The sequence below is a fragment of the Bradysia coprophila genome, chromosome II (genome assembly GCF_014529535.1).
Source record: "Bradysia coprophila strain Holo2 chromosome II, BU_Bcop_v1, whole genome shotgun sequence".
NCBI lineage: Eukaryota > Metazoa > Arthropoda > Insecta > Diptera > Sciaridae > Bradysia > Bradysia coprophila.
Window position 1 is genome coordinate 12,061,940 of NC_050735.1, and position 22,936 is coordinate 12,084,875.

The following is a 22,936-nucleotide window of genomic DNA, read 5'->3' on the forward strand; positions in this document are numbered from 1 at the left end:
TGCTGGCTAGCAGACTTTATCATGTGATGTAGTGACGTGTATTTTGGAAACTAAGACTCAAATGTAATAGATTTAAATGTGATTCTGGTACACTTCGTCATAAAATTACTGATGTCACGAATGTTAGTACTATATTCTTTTGGGAAGCAACTTCACTGTTATGATATTTCATGGATAGGAGTTATTTCGCCAGAAAATAGAGTGCAAAGAATGAAGTAAAGAAAAATGTGTGGTGCCTATGTATAGGCAACGGAACGGAGGTTTCATATACTACATCCACGTTCTGTATATTAAAGCTCGATGCCGTGAACGTACAGCTTCACCTGGAAAACAATAGTAATTTTTGTTTTATTTCGATTTCTTCAAATAATTGGTAGTAGAACCTCCCTGTCTTAGAGGTACGTACCAAATAATTAAATTTATTCAGTTGCCCCATTTTCACATACAATTTTCCTATTTTCGATTTATTTTTACGGTGATAGGGATCTGTTGAGTAATTGTCTTCAATGATTTATAAAATTTGTATGGAAGATGTACTACGGTTTCGGCTGGTAAAGTAATCGACAGAAAATTTAGAATACAGTCGACGTCAGTGAAATTTAGACATGAATTTGATTGAACTGTTTTTTAGCTGGTCCTCTAATACAAACAAAGCCAAAGGGTCACTGTATGAGTGTGCCACCTGAATCGAATTTATGACTAAGTTGTGCTGACGTTTCCCTGTACTCTCGACGAAGACAAATTGTGTGAAGATATTTCCCTATTCATATACGTTTTTCAACACAACTAAACTCGAAATCGTTCCGTTTAAAAAATCGTTTCCAGTAATACTTGTCAGTGTATGTTGCTTGTTAATCTCTACTATAGTACTCTATTGTCATAAATAACAAATAATTCCCAGCCAGCGACATGATGTCTATTTATTCCCGTTCTGCAAGCTGTCATATTCTACAACATGTTTTCACCACAAAGGCTTCACATATCCCATACACCAGTTATTTTGTCTTGTCATATTTTTCATAAATTTAGCTTTTATCGCCTCTTTATGCTGTCTAAAGCCAATGAAACCAGATGTTTTTTTACGAAGTCGATGTTTTTTGTACCATTGAATATGGTAGAGGAGAACCGGCTAAAGCCTAGTGAGGTCTTTTTTCTTTTTCTCAATTTCTTTTTGGAACTACCAACTATCAAATATACTTGAGATATAAATAAGCAAGCAGGAAGAATAGTTTCATCAGTCGATATCAATCTGTTGAACAGTAAACATCTCCACCACCTTTCTACTTCCTACCTTTCCACCTTTCTACCACCTTATCAACTAACCAGTCAACTACCAATGTATCAAATTATAAATAAGCAGGTATAGTAGCCTGAATAATTTCATCAGTCTGCGTGCAGCTCTCAAACAGTAAACATCTATACCAGCTCTCTATCAGCTTGGTAGTCAACTACCAGTTACGTAGTCAACTACCAAAAACTCCAGCTTTAAATAGGCAAGCAGGTAGACTAATTTCGTCAGTCGGTGCGCAGTTGATAGTAAACATCTCTGCCGAAAATTACGTTTGGTTGTCAATAATAGTCTTGGTAGTCTGCTCGCAGCTACCAAATTTTCGAATTGCAATATTGAATATTTCGTCTCTTACTTGCTATATGTTAACTGTGACTACCGACTACCAAATGTTCGATTTATAAATACTATTTTTGATTTGCGACACAGACACATGGACGGAGGGAAGGACGGACAGACAGATGAAGTGCCCACAATAAGTCTCTTTTTCCTATATGGAAAAAAGACCTTAAAAATAGCGAAATCAAATATTCCTAACCTATGCCATCAGTATGAGCATTATATGAATGTGAGCATGTTTTGTAAATCATTGTTGACTATCTTTTTGTCCAAAATGTTTACGTTCTCGTCAACACCACATGAGCTTTGTGTATACATTTTAAATTCACAAAAATCGTATATTAAAGTCGTGTGTTGGCCAATCAGTTTCTTTTTCAAATCCTTACGTCACTATTCAACAATAAAAAAACATTCGCGGTTGCGTGGGAAAACAGATGGTTATATTAGGTACAGCATTTATAACAACGTACCATGGACACGTGTTTAGAATGTGTGGAATGATCCAGAATTATAATCCCTATTTTTAACCAGATTTTCAGTCATATTTTACTGGGAAAACCAACAATATAAGTCAATATGATGGAACAGTCTTTGTTTGCACTGTCAATTTTCCATTTGCAAATGGAGAGCAAATATTGGTAAATTGAATCAAATGTGTCAATAAGATAAAGATGGAAAAACAGACGCTGTACGGCTACACGGCCAACTGGAGTGAAAACGAATGCAAATAAGATTTGTTCCGATTCCGAGAAAACAATTTTCCATTTGCGTAGTTGTTTTTCCTCGACTCAACCGTTTGAGTGAAAGCTTCAAGCGTCCTTTTAAGTCCGTATACAAAAGTGTAATGCACGAAACGTTTCACATTTTCCAATCCGTTTAGCTTTCCGTGAGCGATACGTGTTGGATGGAATTTTTCACGCGATGCTTTCAATTAATAGGAATTCCAGGGGGAGGGATTAAAATGGATGAGTGCATTTCGACACTAATTTCCATTAAAATTTAAAAAGCTCGGAACTGTTCACATCCCACTAAAAATCACTTTACACTTTTCCTCCACATGGCATAGATTAAGGAACCTGTATTCATACATCAAAAGCACATTTGCATTTACTGCAAGTAATTAAAGTGCTCCACGTTTTGCTCCACATATCACTTCTTTAATTAATTTTAATTGATAGACTTAACGCTACTCTAGCAGTGATATTTAAAAAAAAAATCCTTCAATGTTAATTTACTTAGTCAAGTGTTATTCACGCCGTAAGTGTGCCTAAAATTTGAATTTTAAGTGAACGATTCGATGAAAAAGTGAACCAAAAAGTACATTTCAACGCTTTATTGTATGAAAATGACGCTACGTTAGAAAGACCTCCGAACTTTCCATTTTGAATTTCGACCGCACTTACGGCGTGAATAAGGGCAAGAATTTTTTTTCACCTGTAAAGAGCTGACTTTTTTGAGAAAGCGGTCAAAAACGGTGTCTAAATATATTATTGTCGAATAACGGTTTCTTCTCGTGTCAAACAAGCGTCAATTTCACCCAGCTAAAAAAAATTCCCGTAATATTTTGGATTTTTGAGGTCAGCTGGGTAAAAACCCCAGCTTTTTTGACAATTCAAAAATTTCTTACTTATTTTGAAGATTTCTCAATCGAGTGAAAATAAAAATTTGACAGAAAAGGTATGGACAGCCAAAGTATATACACACTGAAGGTAACGCAAATCCGCAAGAACACACGGACCCCGCGGGTGAATATAGTTTTTATAATGTTGGACACAAGTCAAATTCACTTTGTTAGGTTGCAACACATGCCAAAACTCAATACTAAACAACACACTTCCAACAACATTATCACGCCAAACGTCACGGATGCAACATAACAAATCTTATATTCACCCGGAACTTGGGGTCCGTATTTCTTGCTATGGGTTGTGCTGAAAGTTCGTGGTTTGACCGTCGAAACTGATCGCCATCGCCAATCTCAACATTTTCTTTTTGATTTTCCACTTCAATGATCTATTGAAATTGAGATATAGACTCAATAAACCAATTTATTCAACATAAATAGTTTCACAAATTGTGTATTTACTTAGCGTCATAGACCAGAAACGTCATTCTTCTTCTTCTTAAAATGTCGAAAATCACAACCCATTCCCTGAGGATTTGCGTTACCTTCAGTATGTATATTTACCTTGTGGACAGCAGAGAGATGCTAATATGACGACTTGGTCGTTTCGACGGATAGAGGGAATATGTCGAATGATTTTGAAATTGGTTGAGCGAAAATGTATTGAATTCTCTCTCAAAAACCCAACTGTCATTCGACATTTTCCCTCTATCCGTCGAAACGACCCAGTCGTCATATTAACAACTCCTCTGATGGACATTGTCATTGTTTTCATGTGAATGGAAAAATTGGCCCATCTATTTTCTGTCAAATTTTTAATGTTTTTAATTTTTGCTCGTAGCTTAACACTAAGTACACATTTCACCCTTAAAAAAACGGAGTGAAATCCGTTTCGTAATTAGAGCTTTCGTAAAATGTTAAATGGTGTTCCGAATTTCAAAAACGTTTTCTTTGACAACAATTTAGGCGAGAAAATTTTTACATTCTCTGCATTCTCTCTCACGTGAAGAGAAGATAGAATTTCTCACGTGAACTGTCACTTTGTTTTCCAAAATCCTTTTATTTTGTTTCGTGGAGAAAAACGGTTAATTGGAACAGACACAAATGAACAATATATTCCGTACACCTCCGGGAAAATAGGAAATTCCAATTAGCACGAACTTCACTCGTTGGAATTTTCTATTTTCTCCTCTTGGTAAACAAATAAGGAACACCTAGAAGTACCACCGTGTTGTCAATCTTCCATTAGTCGATCGTTCCACATATTCACATGTGTATGAGTCACACAAGATATTAAATGTGTGGAACGAGTAAGAGATTGATGATTGATAACACGACGCCACATTTAGGTGTTCATACCTGTAATAAAACGTAGATGGAAATTTTTGTACGGTTAAAATTACAACATCTACACAGCCAGTCGAAGGACCTGACCCACCCAAAACGTTTATTTACTAAACGAAACATACAACTTTTGGTAAACTCTCTCAAACTAATTCTAAAAATAACGTTTGTTAGACTTAGCGTAACAAATTCAAAACGAACTGGAGGTGACAATTGCACACAAATTACACTACTTTACGTCTATTTGATAAATAATATTCAAATTTTATTTTAAGTCAACATTGAAAAATCGTCATTGTTGTATATAACCTACCAAAATACCCGTGCTACTATTATATTCCACATGTCAGAAATACCGCAGCTCATTTCAATTCCACTACAATCTAAATTTACGAATATTTTGCATCATTAAATCGATAATAGTCTGAACGATTGGCATAACGTTGAATTTATTTATTAATTTCTGCCATTGAATGCCATTTCATCTGGCTTGAAGAGGAAAATTATTGTGAAATTTAAATTTTGAAATTGTGTCGTATGGACAATTTAATCCGGATAATTTGAGGCTATAGTGGAACTACATGTAAGTAGTATCTATCAGACTAATTTTCAATTCACTTCACTATTTAATACTGTATGCCGGCTGACTTTTATTGGACGGAGAAAATTACAAATTCAATAAGAACATAAGTTCAAGGTAGGGTTTCTGTTAGATTTATTTATTAGGAAGTCTTTTTTTCACTGTTTAACGACAACGATGGCCTTTTTCTATTCGTCTGATTTTGATGACTATGTATTTGCCAAGACCACAGACTATAAAGTATGCTTAATGCAAGGTGAAGGCGAATGAAGTTATGAATATAAAAAAAGAAAATGTCTAAAGTGACACTAATAATGACAGTCTGACAGTTGGACGAACTGCAGGTTAAAACATTTTCATATTTTTCAATAAAACAATTACCTGGTTTGTACAAGATATTTCAGTTAGTCCAGCAAAGACGCTGTCTAGATCGTCATCAGTCAAGGACAAAATTCTCTAGAAGCTACTCTAAATCGATATCACCATGTAGGTTATTATATAGTCTATTAAGAGGCATTGATGCTTTGCTGAAAAGCATACATTTGGGCGTTTTTTAAATATTGGATTTTAGTTTACTTTTGATGATATCTTTCCACCAAAATTCATTTTCAAAAATTTACGACCGCGATGACGACCATGAATGTGTAGAAAGAAAATAGAATTGGTTGTAGCAGTTTGACCAGATCTGAGAAAATTTAGCAGTTTATCAAACTTTCGTTGAAATGCTCACGTTTCTCAGAGCTGGTCAACCGACTACAACCAAAACTAATGTTTATTTAAAGCTAACACATTTTGTTGTCGTTATTGCGGTCGTACATTTTTCGAAAAGGATTCTGATGGGCTACAATTTTATCTCAGCATCGATGCCTCTTAAAACTATTTGATTTCATATGTTAATTTATCAGTACAACAAGGATAGCCTTATAGGGCTGCCGGCTGCCCTATGTCAATTCCTATGAAAACCTTACGCATTTTCCATAGAGCATTCCCCTGAAAATGGAAAAATCTTTTTGAATTTTTTTAATATCAGTATTTCTTTTGTGGAGTCGGAATGGAATCGGTTACAGGTTTCTTCCAAGAGGGTCCCGAAAAATTCATAAACTTTAAAGCCAGGCCATTTCCAATCCATTTTTTTTTAAATAAATAAGGTGGCTTTCGAGGGCTACATTCAAGTCATTCGGATTTACGCCGACTGGCCATGGTCCCTGGTCAAGAGCCTGAATGACTTGGGAAACTGTGGCTTATTCCGTCATACTTTGGAGTATATTTGTCACTTTCAATATGATCACTATTGTCGTATGCAATCTAACTAATGCATTTCATGAGTTCGCAACATTGAAACGTTCATTTCGTCTCACGTGTGACTCTCGCAGCTCTCGCAGTATTCTATGTAATGAAATATTGTTAACTGTTGACAGTATTGGAGATTTCATCCGACATCGATTTTTGTATGATACTAGAGCTGCTTCAAAAAATCAAACTAGAAAAAATTGAAAAGAGAGACCTAGGTATTGCAAATTCGTTCAAAATAAAGGAAATTCCTGGTGATTTATTGTTTTTCGCTAAACTTTAAATTACCAATGTTACTGAGGCTTATTTAATTTTACGTAATATTACACGATAATATTACGGTCCCGTCTCAGCACATTAGTGTATTACAGGCAGCATGAGAAGCATAATCATTTCGATATAAAACCCATTACCTCCTTTGATTATACTGTATATTATGCTAACGACCGTAACATCCAGGTTTATCGTTATTTTTGGTGTAACCGTCTAGAACAGATGAGACATGTAAGTTAATTTTAGAAAATGCTATTCGCACAATGTGCGAATGGCCGCTTCTTCGCTCTAAGGTAAGGAACATGATCCAACTATTATTTTAAGTACAGAAAATGTATGGAGAGATGATCAAATAAATGGAGAAATGATAATATAAATGACCAGAAGATGATCGTGCCAGAAAAATGGCAACTTTCAAAATCAAATATCATTAATGTATTTCTCCAGTATTTGTATCAGAACATTTTCCTTTTAATGAATCTTGTGGTCGAGATGTCTGTTTTGTTCCATCCTACTTCATTCTTCTACAAATTGTGTAAGGAAGGAGTTTAGTCTGATGCAACTAAATTCATCCGTCTAAAAACTGTGTAAGGAAGGAGTTTGTCTTGATCCAATTGATTTCATCCTTTCACAAATTATAAAGAATGTTTTCTGGTTGGATTCAAATAATTTCATCCTTCTGCAAACTGTATAAGGAAGGATTTTGGCTTGTTCCTACTGAATTCGTCCTTCTACAAACTTAGCAAGGAAAGAGTTTTGTTTGTTCCTTCCGAATTCATCCTTCTACACAACACAAATGTCAGAAAACCGGTTTCTCTGTAATTTCCCCATAGGAACATTCTTTTCCTGCACACCCTGAAATTGATGTCTGGCTACGTCGATGCTACATACTGAGTAAGGAGGAGTTTGGTTTGATCCAAATTAATTCATCCTTCTACAAATTGAGTAATGAAGGTGCTCGGTTTATTTACTGAATTTATCCTTTAAAATGCACCACAGTGTGCGAATAGCCAAACTATTATAAAGTCACTATTCGCACATTGTGCGAATAGCATCTACCATAAATATCAAGAACTTTATTTTAATTGCATCTTAGCTTTCCATATGCATGCGGGTGGAGTGTTCTCTTTGAGCGTTAAAACATTACACACTTCACCTTCGCTGCAATAATCCAAGTTAATGGCTCTGCATACTTCTCACCCATCAAATAAGTGCCATATTTCTCACAGGTGGTACAGTAATTTCTTCTTTTTTTAAACGAAGTACCTACTTTGTACATTTAGTGTCGGTGGTGTTGCTAAAGTAGTAAAAATTTCTTTATTTTCTTTTCATAAAGTAACTACAAAGTTCCGCTTTAGGCAATTTTCAAAGAACAAATTCCACAACACGAAAGTCAGACATGGTCGTAATGTTGTATTTTAGCAATTTCAAAAAGTGGTTTTATTCTTAGACAGTAAAACTCAACTCATATCATACGTATTTTCCAATGTTTGTCTTTTTCGTATATCCCTGGAGAATAATTTGTCCTTAGATTCCTGGGGCCTAGAAGACAAAACCAGTTTCAAAAAATTTTATCAAACCATTATGTGGGATGTGATCGAGAATTGAACACTTGCACTTTTCCCTTGGATCTATAATTTCCTAACTATAACTTCCTATAATTATCTGTATACATAGATGCGTGATACGTACATAGTCGAGTGGGATGTCATTGGAAAAGCTGCAAGTACTTTTTGAGAAAATTGGGTCAAAAACATTAATGTTGCCTGATTGCTGCAACTGGTCTCACCTTTAAAATGGCACTACACATGTATAGTTAGTGATGTAGTGAACGGACCTTCGAAGGAAAATTTAAAGCTCCACACTTCCTCTAAACCTGGAAGTGCATGAATTCAATTTTCGATCGGTTTGTAACTAGATGACGATTATTTTAAAAGTATTTTGGCTATTACGGTCCAATATATCTCTTATAGGCATAGAAAAAAATCCACTGGAAAATACCTTCGATTCCTTTAACCATCTCATAGAGTCTTAACGAAATCCGTTGATAATAATCAGAGAAAAGATTTGTTCAGTTTTTTCAACTGTAGCCATAAATGTTAATGGTGTTAGCAATATACAGCTCACTGAACAAAGGCTTTTCCTTTAATAATTTATCATGGTTGTCCCAACATCCAATGGCTTCTTTGCAAGCAAAACCACTTTATATTAACGAGAACAAGTTATTTCACTAAGCCCATCAAGTATTATTACTCCTCTGTTCTACCCACGCACTTATCAAAGATCGATATAACATTTTAGCTTGAAAGCAATACGCATAATGTAAAGAAGATGATAAAAAATATAAAAATAACAAACAAATAGCTAACAAATAAAAGATTACGAAAATATTTATTCTAAGTATAATTTTAAAGCGAAACATAATTTATATTGTTCGTCTGCACAATGTTTAATGAACATGAATATATTGAACTAATCCGTTCAGCTATAAATAAAACGAGATATTCGCGATGAATTCAAAACTTGGCAATTCTCGTCTCTTACCTGTACAAACCGGTAAAAGGGGATGGCATCGTTTTCCCCGGTATTGACACAAAGTTTCTGTCAGGTATTACAAATTTCGCATTTCCCATTTTGTGTACACATAAAGATTTGATTAATGTGCTCCCATCATTAGAACCGAATTGTACAGCTTGGAAAAGTCGTTAAATTGAATGGAAAATAATAATCAAAATTAATTGCGTTAAAACGTAGATTGGTAAACGCAATTTTAAATGACGATCGTTAAATGAAAATTCAAATAAACTGTTCAAGTAAAAATTGATTGATTGATGCGAACGGTTTTGCCATTCAAACATTATTTATTTTACCAAATCATATATAAATAACCATGTGATTTAGTGAAAAATGAAAAAAAAATCTCGTTTGGGGTCGTTCATAAATTGCGGACCTCAAAAATCACGATTTTTAAAAACCCCTTTCCATTGTCACAGAGAAAAATGTTTTATATGGACCGTCACGCAAGTCCTATAACCCCTTTCTCCCGTCTTGCGTTACGTAATTAATGAACGTCCCCCTTCAATTTTACATATATATTTGAAATATTTATCACAACGAGAACCATTGTTCGTTTACTCAGCTAATTAAACTTTTGGTCGAAAATCAATCAGAAATAAAATATTTTTTGCGGTTTATTTTGTAAATAAATATGAAACGGCTTTCCATCTTCTAGCTTTATATTACACAACGCAAATAATGAGTTAGTACATTGTTTGTACAGGATTGTAGACTGAAAGACACTCAAATATACGTTGTATGCCTGTCACTTAGAATTCGCAAATTAGTCTCTCTTTTTTGACCTCGTTTTTCCAGCCTTGAATAGGATGTAATCATGAATAGTATGGTGGATCCACGACTGAAGCATATACAAGATAAAATTAAATTGTCTGCTTCTGCAATGTAATAAAAAAATGAATAGAGATGATTTTTTCGAAAATAGTTGCAATTTCTTGTTATTTATCTTTTATTTCTATAGAATTTATATTACATTCCCCTACCATTTATTAGTGGATTTTATTCTTTAAGAGGAATCCAAACGTGGCTGAATTGTTGCCGACATTTGGGGGCAAAAGTATTGTCATTTTGATGATAATTGTGGACTCGCATGCTTTTTGGAAAAAGTACGACCATCGTTTGGTGTTAAAATGTGTTCCAGTAAAATATATTGAAATGGTGATATAAACTAAGTTCGAGAAAACTTATTTCACGACAATTTTGACAGATATTTTGGGTTTTCTCGACCTTAGGTCTTATCACCACAAACATTTCAATATTTTACTGAAAGCTAACACAATCAAAATGATAATAATTTTGCCCCCAAATGTCCTCTTAACCGGTACTTTGCCGAAAAGCATACATTAGGGCAAATTTTGTCCAATACTTTATTTACTCTTGCTTGAAGTTGGTGGCGCAAATTTATTTAAAGAATTTCTGTTAGACCGACTGGTTATTATAAGTTAGCAACTTTATTCGAAACGATGCGACGTTTAAGAGGCATCGATACTTAACTGAAAAGCATACATTTGGGCGTTTTTTTAAATACTGGATTTTAGTTTACTTTTGATGATATCTTTCCATCAGAATCCTTTTTCAAAAATGTACGACCGCAATTCCGACCACGAATGTGTTAGCTTTCAACTGAAAATAATAACAGAGATAAAAAATTTAAAAAAGGAGATACTATAACTCCATTTTCAATCAAATTATCTCCCTTTGTTAATTATTTATCTCTGTTTCTACTTAAATAAGTTCCACTCAATTTTTAGTTTATTTATCTGCAATTCTAAATTTTTTATCTCCGTTTTTCAATTATTTATCTGCCGTTCCGTTAAAAAATCTGTTCTCCTGTTATCGGAGTGCGTTGATATGCCCCCACTATAAGCACGACGTTTCAACGAGAAAACACAGCACAGCTGGACAAATTCCCATTTTCTTTTTGTGTAAAATTAGGAAAATTGTGGAAAAACTTACAAATTTATTAATTCATTAATTTTATCATAAATTTAACTATATACAACACATCACATCAAAAAAAATTCAGAATCAGTACTATTAGCTGTCGGTATGGATTGCTGATGATAAAACAGGTTTTCCGGATCGTATTTCATCTTAATTCTTATGAGTTTTCCCAAATTTTCACCATAATATCGTTGAAGATAATCCACCATTGTTGGGTCGACGTAATTCTGATAGGATTCTTGATGATTCAATAGACGTTTACTCGCATCGTAAAATGTATTCATTGCTGAAATTGCGTCATGGTTAAAATCTGTAAAAAGCGTATCCAGTTGAAGGCTGTACAAGTTTTTCCGATGAACGAATGCTGTGTCTGTACGTGCGTGCTCATCAATGGCTCCGCCATTGTGTTCAAAGAACAATGACGAATACGGTAAAAAAATTTTTATCAGAGCATGCAGTTGGGAAATCTCTCTCTTGTTTAGGATTTTCTTTATAAACATTGATTTGGTTTCGACCCAGCCAGCCGTAAAATGTTTTTTAATTTCTTTTAGTTGGGATAGGTTTGTCAAGTTCGTAAATGGGGAATATGGCTGTACCGATTTCATATAGAAGTCGGGATATGACAAGAGTTCAAGTGAAGATTCTTTTGCTTTCGGAAACGAAAACGAATCAAGAACTTTGTCTACATCCACAGGCTCCGCACTTTCGAAATTCATAACGTAAACGTCCATTGCGATAATGTCCTCTTCCATTTTGACCATTACCCCAAAGTGATTCTGTATTGAGGGTGATGTCAGCACCGATTGATATGCCTCATAAAACTGTTGGAAATCATGAAAGCGATAAACATACTTGCCAAAGCTAACCGTCTTTGGAGCTTTATACATTCTCAATTTCATACTAGTTACAATCCCAAATGAGCCACCTCCACCACCCCGCAGTGCCCAGAATAGGTCGTCATTCGTAGTTCGATTGATTATTTGTAGATTTCCATTTGCATCGATCATCTGCAGTTCAACCAAATTATCCGATGCAAGACCGAAAATTCTGGTGAAATAGCCGTAACCACCGCCCATCGCCAGTCCGGCTATGCCAACAGTAGGACAGATTCCCAATGGCGCAACATATTCGCCTTCATTCCACAGCGTATAGGTAATGAGTCCGGCTCGAGCTCCTGATTCGACGTCAAAATACAATCTCGACGGGTCAATTGAAATTTGATTCATTGCGGACAGATCAACAACCAACGATGAAGAATCACCGAAACATCTCTTGTCAAAGGAATGTCCACCGCTTCGAGCCACAATACGAACATTCAACGATTTACAACAAATGATAGCAGTTCGAATGTCTGAATTGGTTTCGGCCCGTACATATGCCATAGGTTCAATGTTACCGCTCCATTTATTCCACTGATAATTCAATTCAATGTACACAGCAGGATTGTCCTTAAAAATTATATTTTTCTCGTCGATTCCACCGATAAGTAGACAAATTTTTAGATCAGCAGAAGTTTCGTTTATCGATTTTGCGCTTACCAAAATAGAATTAGTAGCACACAGAAACACAATGCCCCACAATGTCCTCAGGAAATTACACATTTCAATCGGTTGGCAGAACTACCAAGTTGGTTGAAGCAGCACTTACAGTTTTCACAAGATCTAAGGTGAACGAATTTTTAACACGACAGCGTTCAAGTCGTTACTGATATCTTCGACGGTATTTATCAGAAATTTAGGCCTCTGCTGGGCTTATAGTAGATTACGCATGTATGCCCATATGTATTACGAAGGAATGAATGTAATTCTACTCCTCACCACACCATGTACCTTTATGTCTTACAACTCATGAAAAACTTAGTGCAAAAGGGATGTAACATTATGGGAGGGTAAATATATGAAAATCTCTCACAAAATCTTCCATCTCTTTTGCACTAAATTTTTTATGAGTTTTAAGGCAGCCTTGTCAACCCCGTACGAATATTGGCTACTAAGTAAGCAGAAGGTCTATGATTGTATATGAAGTCGTTCGAAGGTATATTAACACATAATTGCTACGATCCTCCCTGGTTACGTTTTTTTTAATTGTTTATTTTAAGCTGGTAATATACAATTAATAAAATAAAAACAACAAAATACGAAAAATTGAATATTTGCCAATGCTAAAAGAGCGATCAACCTCAATTTAGAATTAGGCTTGTCGTCGTAATATATTTTTCACCTGTTCATATAACTTCTGACGTATATAGAACTAACTAATTTGCACTTTGATAAACGCTCAATTATTTCTATACGCGACTTGCATTTTTTTTTTGTCTTATCATATGGGTGGGTGATGATACAGTGGCTAAGTTGTATAAAGCAGCTAGTACTAAGAAGGTTACATGCTTCGGGGTCGAAAGTGATGGAATTTTAGAATTTTTCTCGCAATTTCGACTATTGTTTTGGACGATTTGATTCTCGGCACTTTCGCACGCACGCATTTGCTGAGAATCACGATTATACTTGAGATTATATATGTAGCGTACCCTATTCGCAGAATAGGCTTTTTTTAATGTACGAGGCTGAAATGGAAAACCCAGCAAAATTGTCGATGTCAGCAACACCAAATTGCTCGTGTGGTTTCGAGCTAAGAATTCGTAATTTGACAGTGGTACGTATAAAATCCCGTAAGAGCTGTCAAGTAACGAATGTTTCGAGAATCGGCGCCCAGATACGTGAATAACTATTAAACAAAATTGTCGTCAAAAGGTACTGGCTGAATATCTTAGCGACACGCGTCAAGTAAAGTTCAGTTTTTGTATTGATCAATTAGTTTTAGTACGTGTGAGTAGAATTGAATTAAACTCTACTTTACATACAATGGTGTTGTTAATGTACGAAACTTATTCGACAAATCTAGGCCACTCAGCAGTGAGTCATTTGCGTAGTGAAAATTGTTTGCCTTGAGCAAAATTTCTAGTTGAAAAATATGTCGACATTAAATTCGTTATCACACAGGTCCTAATCACATCTTTTAAATCATGAACCCATTACGGGTCTTCTGCTGCATTTAAGTTTTTAGTTGTTCCTTTGTATTCCCGGGAATAGTTCATATTCCGGTGTGAAATGTTAACAGCTCTTCAATTTTCAATAACATGTCCAATAGATCAGCGAACTGAAATATTTCGGATACCCAAGCCACATGCCTATAAGTATGTTAAAGAATGCAAACCGGAACCAAATTCAGAAACCTTGGTTTCGGTTTTTTCTTGTTCAACCAGTTGTGGAGTGACTAAAAAATCGCTGCTTCCAACTGTCATTCCAATGTTCCTTCTAGGGGTAACCGACTACACACCCCAGCGAGGGGTAACCGACTACATACCCTAAAGGAATTGTTGGAGTATCCAGTAAATTGATGGAAATGCGAGAAATTGATGGACTTATAAGGATGTCGCAATGGTATTGAATAATAACAAAGTGGAAATATTTCGAAAATTCGTGGAATTGTAGAAATTAACTGGAATTATAGGAATTGAATGGCGAATCCGGCAAGTATAGTTGTTAATCCGGAAATTTAAGTAATAAAGGGAATTGAAAGCAATTAAAAGGAATTAGTAATTGATTTGCCCACCATTTCGGCCAGTCGGTTACCCCTTGCGCAACAGGCTTATCATTTCTCTGTGTTTTTAATCATTAATAGTGTTGCCTGCTTACACCTAAAGTGCAGTATGGCGTTAACAATTGATGTATTGGCACTTTAGGCATAATTTGGCATCACTGTTAGCAAAGATCACGATTCGCCAAAAATATATGGAAAAATGAAATCGTCATTTTTTCTCGTTTTTTATGGTAATTCCGAGTAATTCAAAGTATTATATGAACTGAATATAATCAAAATACTCAGTTTCGCACGGGAGCACGTAGCAACTTCTTTCAGGTGAATTTAGTTAAGTTAAGTTAAATTCATTATTTTATAAGGTGAATTCGATTCCATACAAACTTAGCAGGTGCAACAACATTAGTCAGAAGAAAATGTGATGATGGCCACATTACAAAAATGAATTCACATCTGAACGTCGGGATGAGTAATTTCTCTGTTCCGCTGAGTGCTTGCACTACCTACAGTGTTTATATACTTTGGAAAAACTAACCAGTGAAGATATCAACTACACATTTCACACACGTTTTTTGGACTCCACTGCGCAGCAACTGTAATTGTTAAAGTCCTCTGCTACCGTTTTTTTAAACTTATGTGAAGAAATTTCCGGTTTAACTTTACTTCAAACCATACCGTCGATACTAAAATTATGAAATATATTAGTTCCCGTCGGAAATTATCAAAGAGATAAAAGTTGAGAATTGGCCTCGCAAATTGTATTGAATGTTTGGTTCCGATTTACATTTAATAAAATATTCGTCATTCTTTGATTCTACGAATAACCTTTCTTATTACATTAAAAAAAAGGTTCTCTTCTATCCACCCATTCTGAAGCAGTAACCATATATTCCAGTTCTGTTCATGGTATTTTCTATTCAACGTTATCCATCTAACAGCAAAAATATTTTCGATATTTTCGCTCGTTATGTAATTTATCATTATATTAAATATGTTATCCCTTATATTCTGATACACCTATACAAGAAATTATAATAAAATGTTGACAATCGGGGGCCCCAAATGTACTTTAAAAATCCACTTAAACCCAACAAAATCGAATACAAAGCATTCTGTGAGTCTTTGAGTGGTATACACACTCGCTTAACCTTATATAACGAGAAGACTGGTGGAAGACCGATCCACATTTTCCGTAATTGTAAATATATAAATTGTACATCTGCACTCTTGTATTATGTTTTCGATAGGAGATGTTCCGATATACAGCTCACATAATGTTAATAGATGCCTATATCCGTTCCACTTGTGTTACGGCAAAATCAATTCAAATTGAGGGAAAATTGATGAAAACGCTGTTGACAGGAAATACAACCTGGGATATGCTATTACACCGGACATAAGTGAAAGATGTGATTGTTAGATTAATGTCTAGTCGACTATCTTGGTTGATTCTTCTGGCATCGTTTCAACAATGGCATATCACAATGGATGAGGGTGTGGGGAATGGGTCTGCTATTTTTCTTTGAAAAGTAAATTGGCCTATTATGAGTGGTAGTTATTTTGCTCAGTCGTTGAGCTCTCACCCATCTCACCCACATACGAACATACTCGAGTCTTGTTACGGTTTACCAAATTTCTTTTTACGTGATTCATTTGGGGTCAAATTACTAAGCTTGAACAATCGAAAATTTAGACATTTTTTAGAATAATTATATGGCGGTGTCTCGATGTCTCGTATTGCCTAGTGAATATAACTTTCACTTATTATACTCAAAATCTCAAAATATATGAGTGTATCCTCGAAACCGTTTACATTCGTTATTCAGTCTGACAAAGTGAACCAGGGGACAAAGACCGTGTTTTCTCTTGAGGGAACTCAGTATGTTACAAGTACATCAAATGCTTGGCAAGAAAACTTCAAACTTGCTTTATGATACTGATGTTGTGTAATGTTACGGTCAGTTTTGTATAAATGTAATAGTAGATTACATTGGATGCTGCGAAAGTAATTCATTACATAACGTAACAATTATGTGATAAGAGCGGGATCACTTGTACAAGTGTCTTTTCGACAACTGCAGAGTTTTTAAATCCGAGCCGAAGGCGAGGTACACAGCTATACTTGGTGAAAAGACAGTTGCAGAAGCAAGTTGCTGAAAAACACACGAGTGAGTTTACGAGTATCACCATGTCACCATGGTCGTCTTTCGCATGGGGCAGGCAATAAACATTTTTCCTCAGCTCACTACGACTCAAATGTATACGCTCACATAGGCTTTGTGTCTTCCATTGTATCCATAATCGAAGATAATGTAAAACTTTTTTCCGCTATTGTTAAACATGCATATACTCGAAATATTGTAAAACTTTGATGCGAATTCGTTTAGTTCAGTTTGAATTATAAGAATAAAGCAAACTTTTCACTGTATTGTTACGGTCGATGAATCTGAATTCAATTCAAATTATAAAGCCGCTTTTGACAGCTTTTCGGGAAAATGTTTTTCAACATTTTCGATATTGTATACTGTGGACTACTTTATTGAAATATAGAGCCTGGTCTGCCATTGTGTGAATCAATCGAATTGTGTCAATTTGTATACATGAGGTTGTCATAGATGAATATGTATTTGGAGAGTTATAGCCGTATTATACAAATAGTACGTACAAATAATAGAGAACTGCACAAAATCTGTATCTAATATGACGGGTCTCGCCACCCTTTCTCTAAGATAAATATAACGTCAAGAAGCGCATACCTCTACTAGTGAATGCCGTTTTCACTAAGCAGAAATTGTGGCGCCAACGATAGAAGCAAATTTTTTGCAACGGTGAACAAGTGAACTTTTCACTGGTGGCTTAACTTTTCGTCACTACTCACTAGTGACGAAAAGTAACAACACGAATGCAGCCAACTATACCTATGCTGAAACATTAGCACCGTTTTATGAATTTCGATACAACCGAACCAAGTTGATTGCACGGATTAATTAACTAACAAAATATTTTCACCAAAACAAAACAAAATTATCAAATTGACTATCTTCAGCCCCGCATTGCTATCGAAAGGTCAAGCTTTCCTTTTATACTGTGATGACATATCACATTTTATCAGTCTAATAAATAGTTCCAAAAAACATTCACTGAACAATAGCACGTTACGGCCTTGTTAGGAGATTTTTATTTTGCCGATAGGGAGGTTTGTAGCCCGAGCGGAAGGCAAACAATTACTTAAGGCAACAAAACACTGTCTCCCTTGGAAATTTTTTGCTTCGACGTATGAGATTGATATATTCCTCGCCTTCGGCTCGAAATACGACCATGCCACACGCCTCAACAAAAAATCTCCCAGAGAGTAATATACTACTGCTATTAATTTATGACTTTGAAAACGTAATGTGAGTAACATGACAAATTCAGTTTTCTGTTTGAAAATTTCCTTTTGTAATCCTAAATGCAAAATAACCATGGCAGGACTGCTGCTTGACACAAACAGAACTGAATTAAATGTACAAAGATCATACAAAATAAAACTGGAGCGCGTCTTTGTCGTATATGGTTTTTATCGATTTTTACCGTAAACAAATGTTGAAGCTAAAATTATTGGGACAACATTTTTCTTTCCATTTTTTAAACAAATAAAATTCACTCATGTGCATAAATAAATGTGCATGCTTCCAGTTTGTGTACTGAAGCTAAACATAAATTTATTTACATTTTTCCTTCCTAAACTTTTTGTACATAGCGAATTTTGCTTTAATGTACATAATGAAAGTGGAACGTTCCACATGACTTCATCTAGGATTCTAGGTTTTGAATCGATACAAAGATCCACACGTTTCATGTCTTCTTTTCAAGATTACCGGAAAAGGATTACTCGCAGCAGGAAATGGGTTCGAAAATTACCTGTATGGACCAAGTAGCTTAATTCAATAGTGAATAGTGCATACTGGCCATATGGTCAAATTATAATTGTTTCTTTCTGGCGTAAGTGTTTAAGCGAATTATTTTACATGAAAACCATAAAAACCACTTAAATATTTGGGATTATTTTCACAACGCCTGCTCATTTTCGCTGCACATATTTTCAGAGTAGGTTCTCTGTGGATTCGACATTTCGAATCACCCATGGGTTTGTTCCATCGTACGGTAAAAACGATTTTTGACAAGTCCAAAACGAACGAGAGTCATGACATCAAGGCTTTTGTGAACATTTCGTCAACAATAATTTTTTGGTTATGACGTTTTGACAGCTCAAATAACATTGGAACAGACCTGTTGGACTTGGCCTATTGGCTCCAAAGCCATACGAATTGTCAAACTACTTTCAAATATCATCCATAGAGACATAACCTCATCACTACTTAGAGGAAAGCCTACCTCTATGGATGAAATTGTTTTCGTTCCAGTGAAAATTCGCGTTCGCGAAGGAACAATTAAAATGAAAGCAAATTAAATGATCGAGTCTGGTCATTTTAATTTGCACGCAAGATTACATTATGTCTAAATGGATTTTCAGTTTCAGTTTCTTGCATTCGGCTCGTGCTGAAAACCTCTCATTCTCGAAGAAAGTCTTTAATTTAGCCCATAATAACAGTAATATGCTCTTTGGAAAATGTAACATCCTCATGGATGGAGGCAGTATCCTCTTTAGCAAACAAACTACATTTATTAAGGTGGTAAAGATGTTTGTGAAGCTCTGTTTCTTGTTTGCGATTTGTGAGTCTGTTCACTTAAAGCCTTATAAAGATGCATAGTTTCCCAAACTAATTTTACATTCTAATTTATTCGATTTCTTAATAGAGTTTGTTTGCTAGAGAGAGTATTGGTGGAGGGGACATATATTGGACAAAAGTTAATAAGGTGGAGGATAGGTTTCAAAATGCTGTCGTGATTTATACATGTTCCCTAAAAGGAATTATAATTTTTATTAGGCATCAGCAAGGGACTGAAAGTAATTTATTTTTAACAAGAAAAATTAATTCCGAAAATCGATTACACGACAAGCTGTGCTAACTTTACCTTTCTTTTCTCTTTTCAGAAACCTTGTGAACATACACAATTCAGCGCTCAGAAACATCACAATGAAACATTCGTAGAGTTTTATTTACTTTCGATTAAAAGTAATTTTGGATCATAGGTATAATATGCCATAAAAGCCCTAAAAGTACCTGACGTGAAAAAATAATAAATATTGACGGGGCTTAATCTGATTGCTTTCCTGAATGAGGTGCTCGAAATTTCTAATTTTGAGAACAAAAAAAAATCGAAACGAAAATAAAAACTGAACAACAACTTTGATATAATTGAAAGAAAAAACTCCTCGATTCCACGAAACAACATTTCAAACTTTTCGTCGTACGACAATACAATTTTCATTTATTAGAACGAATATAAAAATCGATTTTATGTTTCACGTTTGTTTTCACTTTGTTGTTACGAAAACGTTTTGCTTGTATAGGAATCCAGGTACAAATGTTTTTGGTTGAACATGAAATTTGAATAATTTAGTTAGATGACTGCAAAATAAATGTGGGACATTTTCCGAAAAGGATGTTATAAAAGGACACAATGTTTCGTGTTAGAAAGGTCAGTTATAGAACATTCATATTCAGTTTTTTTGTTCATGGTCCTTTCGAAATGACGCAGAAGTGGGTTCAGAGAAACCTGGTACGATACAAAACGGATTAAAAAAGTTTTTTTAAATTAGATGAATTATTGGCATTTCACTCCAGAATTCTGCTTTTGCAATTTTTGCAAAACATCCAAGGTTTTGAAAGAACAGGTTAACGCATTCCCTTGAAATGAGCTAAACGCCAAATGTCACTCACGAAGGCGAGTGAAATCAAATTTGTTGAACGCACTCATTATATATTGTGTAAAAATTCAACTTGAAAATAATTTTTTTTTGTTAAGTTGAAATCGTCATAAAACTTTCTCAAAACTATTTGGCGTCACATGAAAATTTTGACTCCATCGCCTTCGTGATCAACTCGAAAGTTTCTCAACCAGTTCTTTCAGAACCTTGAAAACATCTTCGCAATACACATGACAATTAAAAGTGAACACAATCCACAACATTTGTACTGCGGAGATTATAAGTGCGGTTCTGTGAATCAAGTGCGATGTAGGATATGTCGTTGCAACATATTAATTTGTACATTGTACCATAGCAGCTCTCTAGCACCGACACAACACGAACATTATATCAAAGCACTGTTCCTAGCATTAACACTCGTATTTCAATCAGACGAAAAAACACCTCTTAACGGTTGCTAGGAATCTCGCGCCGCGTCATTCACAATAATTCACATTTTGACACATTTTGTATAAGGAAGATGTCACTTTGTGAATTATTGTGAATGACGTGGCGCGAGATTCCTTAACACCCCTCTTAACACTTCAACAAAAGAAATGTCGAACGCATTTTGATTGCATCAGCTGTTCATTAAATCCTCAGATCAGTTTATAATGGAATTAAAAATGGCCTCAACAGTGCTACAAATATCGACTCCGTAGTTTCACTGATGAGTGTGTACCGGAATTAAGACCTGATACTTTTCATGATTTTCAGTTACATTACACATTGCCAAATAGGTAGAATAAAAACCCTGGCGAATGACATTGTGAGCTTAAAGTACGTGTTTGGAATCGATTGACATTAACAAAATAATAAAATAGAAAAAAATATTTTCGCGCAATCTGTTAATGCCAATCGATTCCAAACACATTTTAAAACATTTTGGTCCAAAAAAACATGAAAAACCACTTAAAACAGCAAAAATATCTCAATTTTAGTTTTCATTTCCATACTAAATCGCAAAATAGAAAAACTGACATCGTAACAGAGGAGAAAAAAGCTCTCTCTGACGTATAAATTTATACGACTGATGGCGTGGACTCTTGTTTCCTCAAACCACATCGAAACTTTTTGTCGTGAAGTCATTATTGACATCTGAAAATTTTTGTCATAACCTCAATTGAAAACGTGAACTGAACACAAGACTTGTCTTTAAACAATTAATTTTGAATAATATTACAGTGTTATAGTAGCCTGCCTCATTGTAATATTATTCAAAATTAATTGTTGTTTTAAGACAAGTTTTATGTTCAGTCTACGTTTTAAATTGAGGTTATGACGAAATTTTTCAAATTTCAAAAATGACAACGTCGAAAATGTCAATGTCAAAACTGTCACTTCACGACAGAAAATTTCGATGAGGTTTGACTCTTAATTATTCGTCAAAGTTGTCACGTTAAAGCGTAACTTGGCAGTTGTCACTTTAAAGCTAAGAGTGGTCCATACGATTCGTAACTTTTAATGTAACAACTGTCAAGTCTTAAATTCTTGATAATTTGCGCGATTCTCGTATTTTCGTAACTTGTCAGTTGTGTGTAAAAAATCCCGTTAGAACTGTCAAGTTACGAATATTAGACAGGTTGCGCAAATGACGTATAATTTATAAGCCAACTTATAAGTTGGAAACTATAAGTACACTTCATGAACTTCATGTATGAAGATGTGACATATAATTTCGAACTTATAAGTTGACTTATAAGTTATACGTCATTTGCACTGTAGAGTAATTAATTAGGTATACCTCAGTTGGTGGTTTGTATAACTCTGGTTTATTCATTAACATTTAATAATTAAGTAAGTTAGTAATGAGAGAGTGTATACAATCTCTCTCACTTAAACTATATTAGTCAGGGATCTAATAGAGGCACTACACCTCCCTTCTTTACAAAGAGTGACGACCATTACTCATTGGAGTCACTCGTTTAGTAAATATTATATTGTTCTTAAGGAATATTGATTAAACATACATCTAACAATAATATCAATAAAATGTTTCAAAAGTTTTTCGACAGAAATTAAAATTAGATATTCTTTTGATATTGTTAATCTCCTTCCTTCCCCTTCTTTTTTTTTAAACTTTTATTGAATAATAATTGCGATAGTTTCTTTTTGAATGTGTGGTAGTGAATTGAATTGGTTAGTTAATGTCAAATAACAAGATAACGTTAATTTAGAAATAAATACGTCACATATTATTGTTGAACTCAAGAAGAACGAAATTGAAAA

The 22,936-nt window shown here is 34.8% G+C and overlaps 1 protein-coding gene across 2 annotated transcripts in view; it reads left to right on the forward strand.

Moving 5' to 3' along the window:
* Positions 1-22,936, forward strand: part of LOC119073406 (arrestin homolog) — a 116,885-nt gene that overhangs the window by 13,949 nt on the left and 80,000 nt on the right. Inside the window, exon 2 of one of the 2 annotated variants that reach the window (XM_037178854.1) lies at positions 19,892-20,080. The gene's annotated coding sequence lies outside the window, so the exon portion shown is untranslated. The remainder of the gene's footprint in view (positions 1-19,891; positions 20,081-22,936) is intronic. The other variant, XM_037178845.1, reaches the window with a different exon arrangement.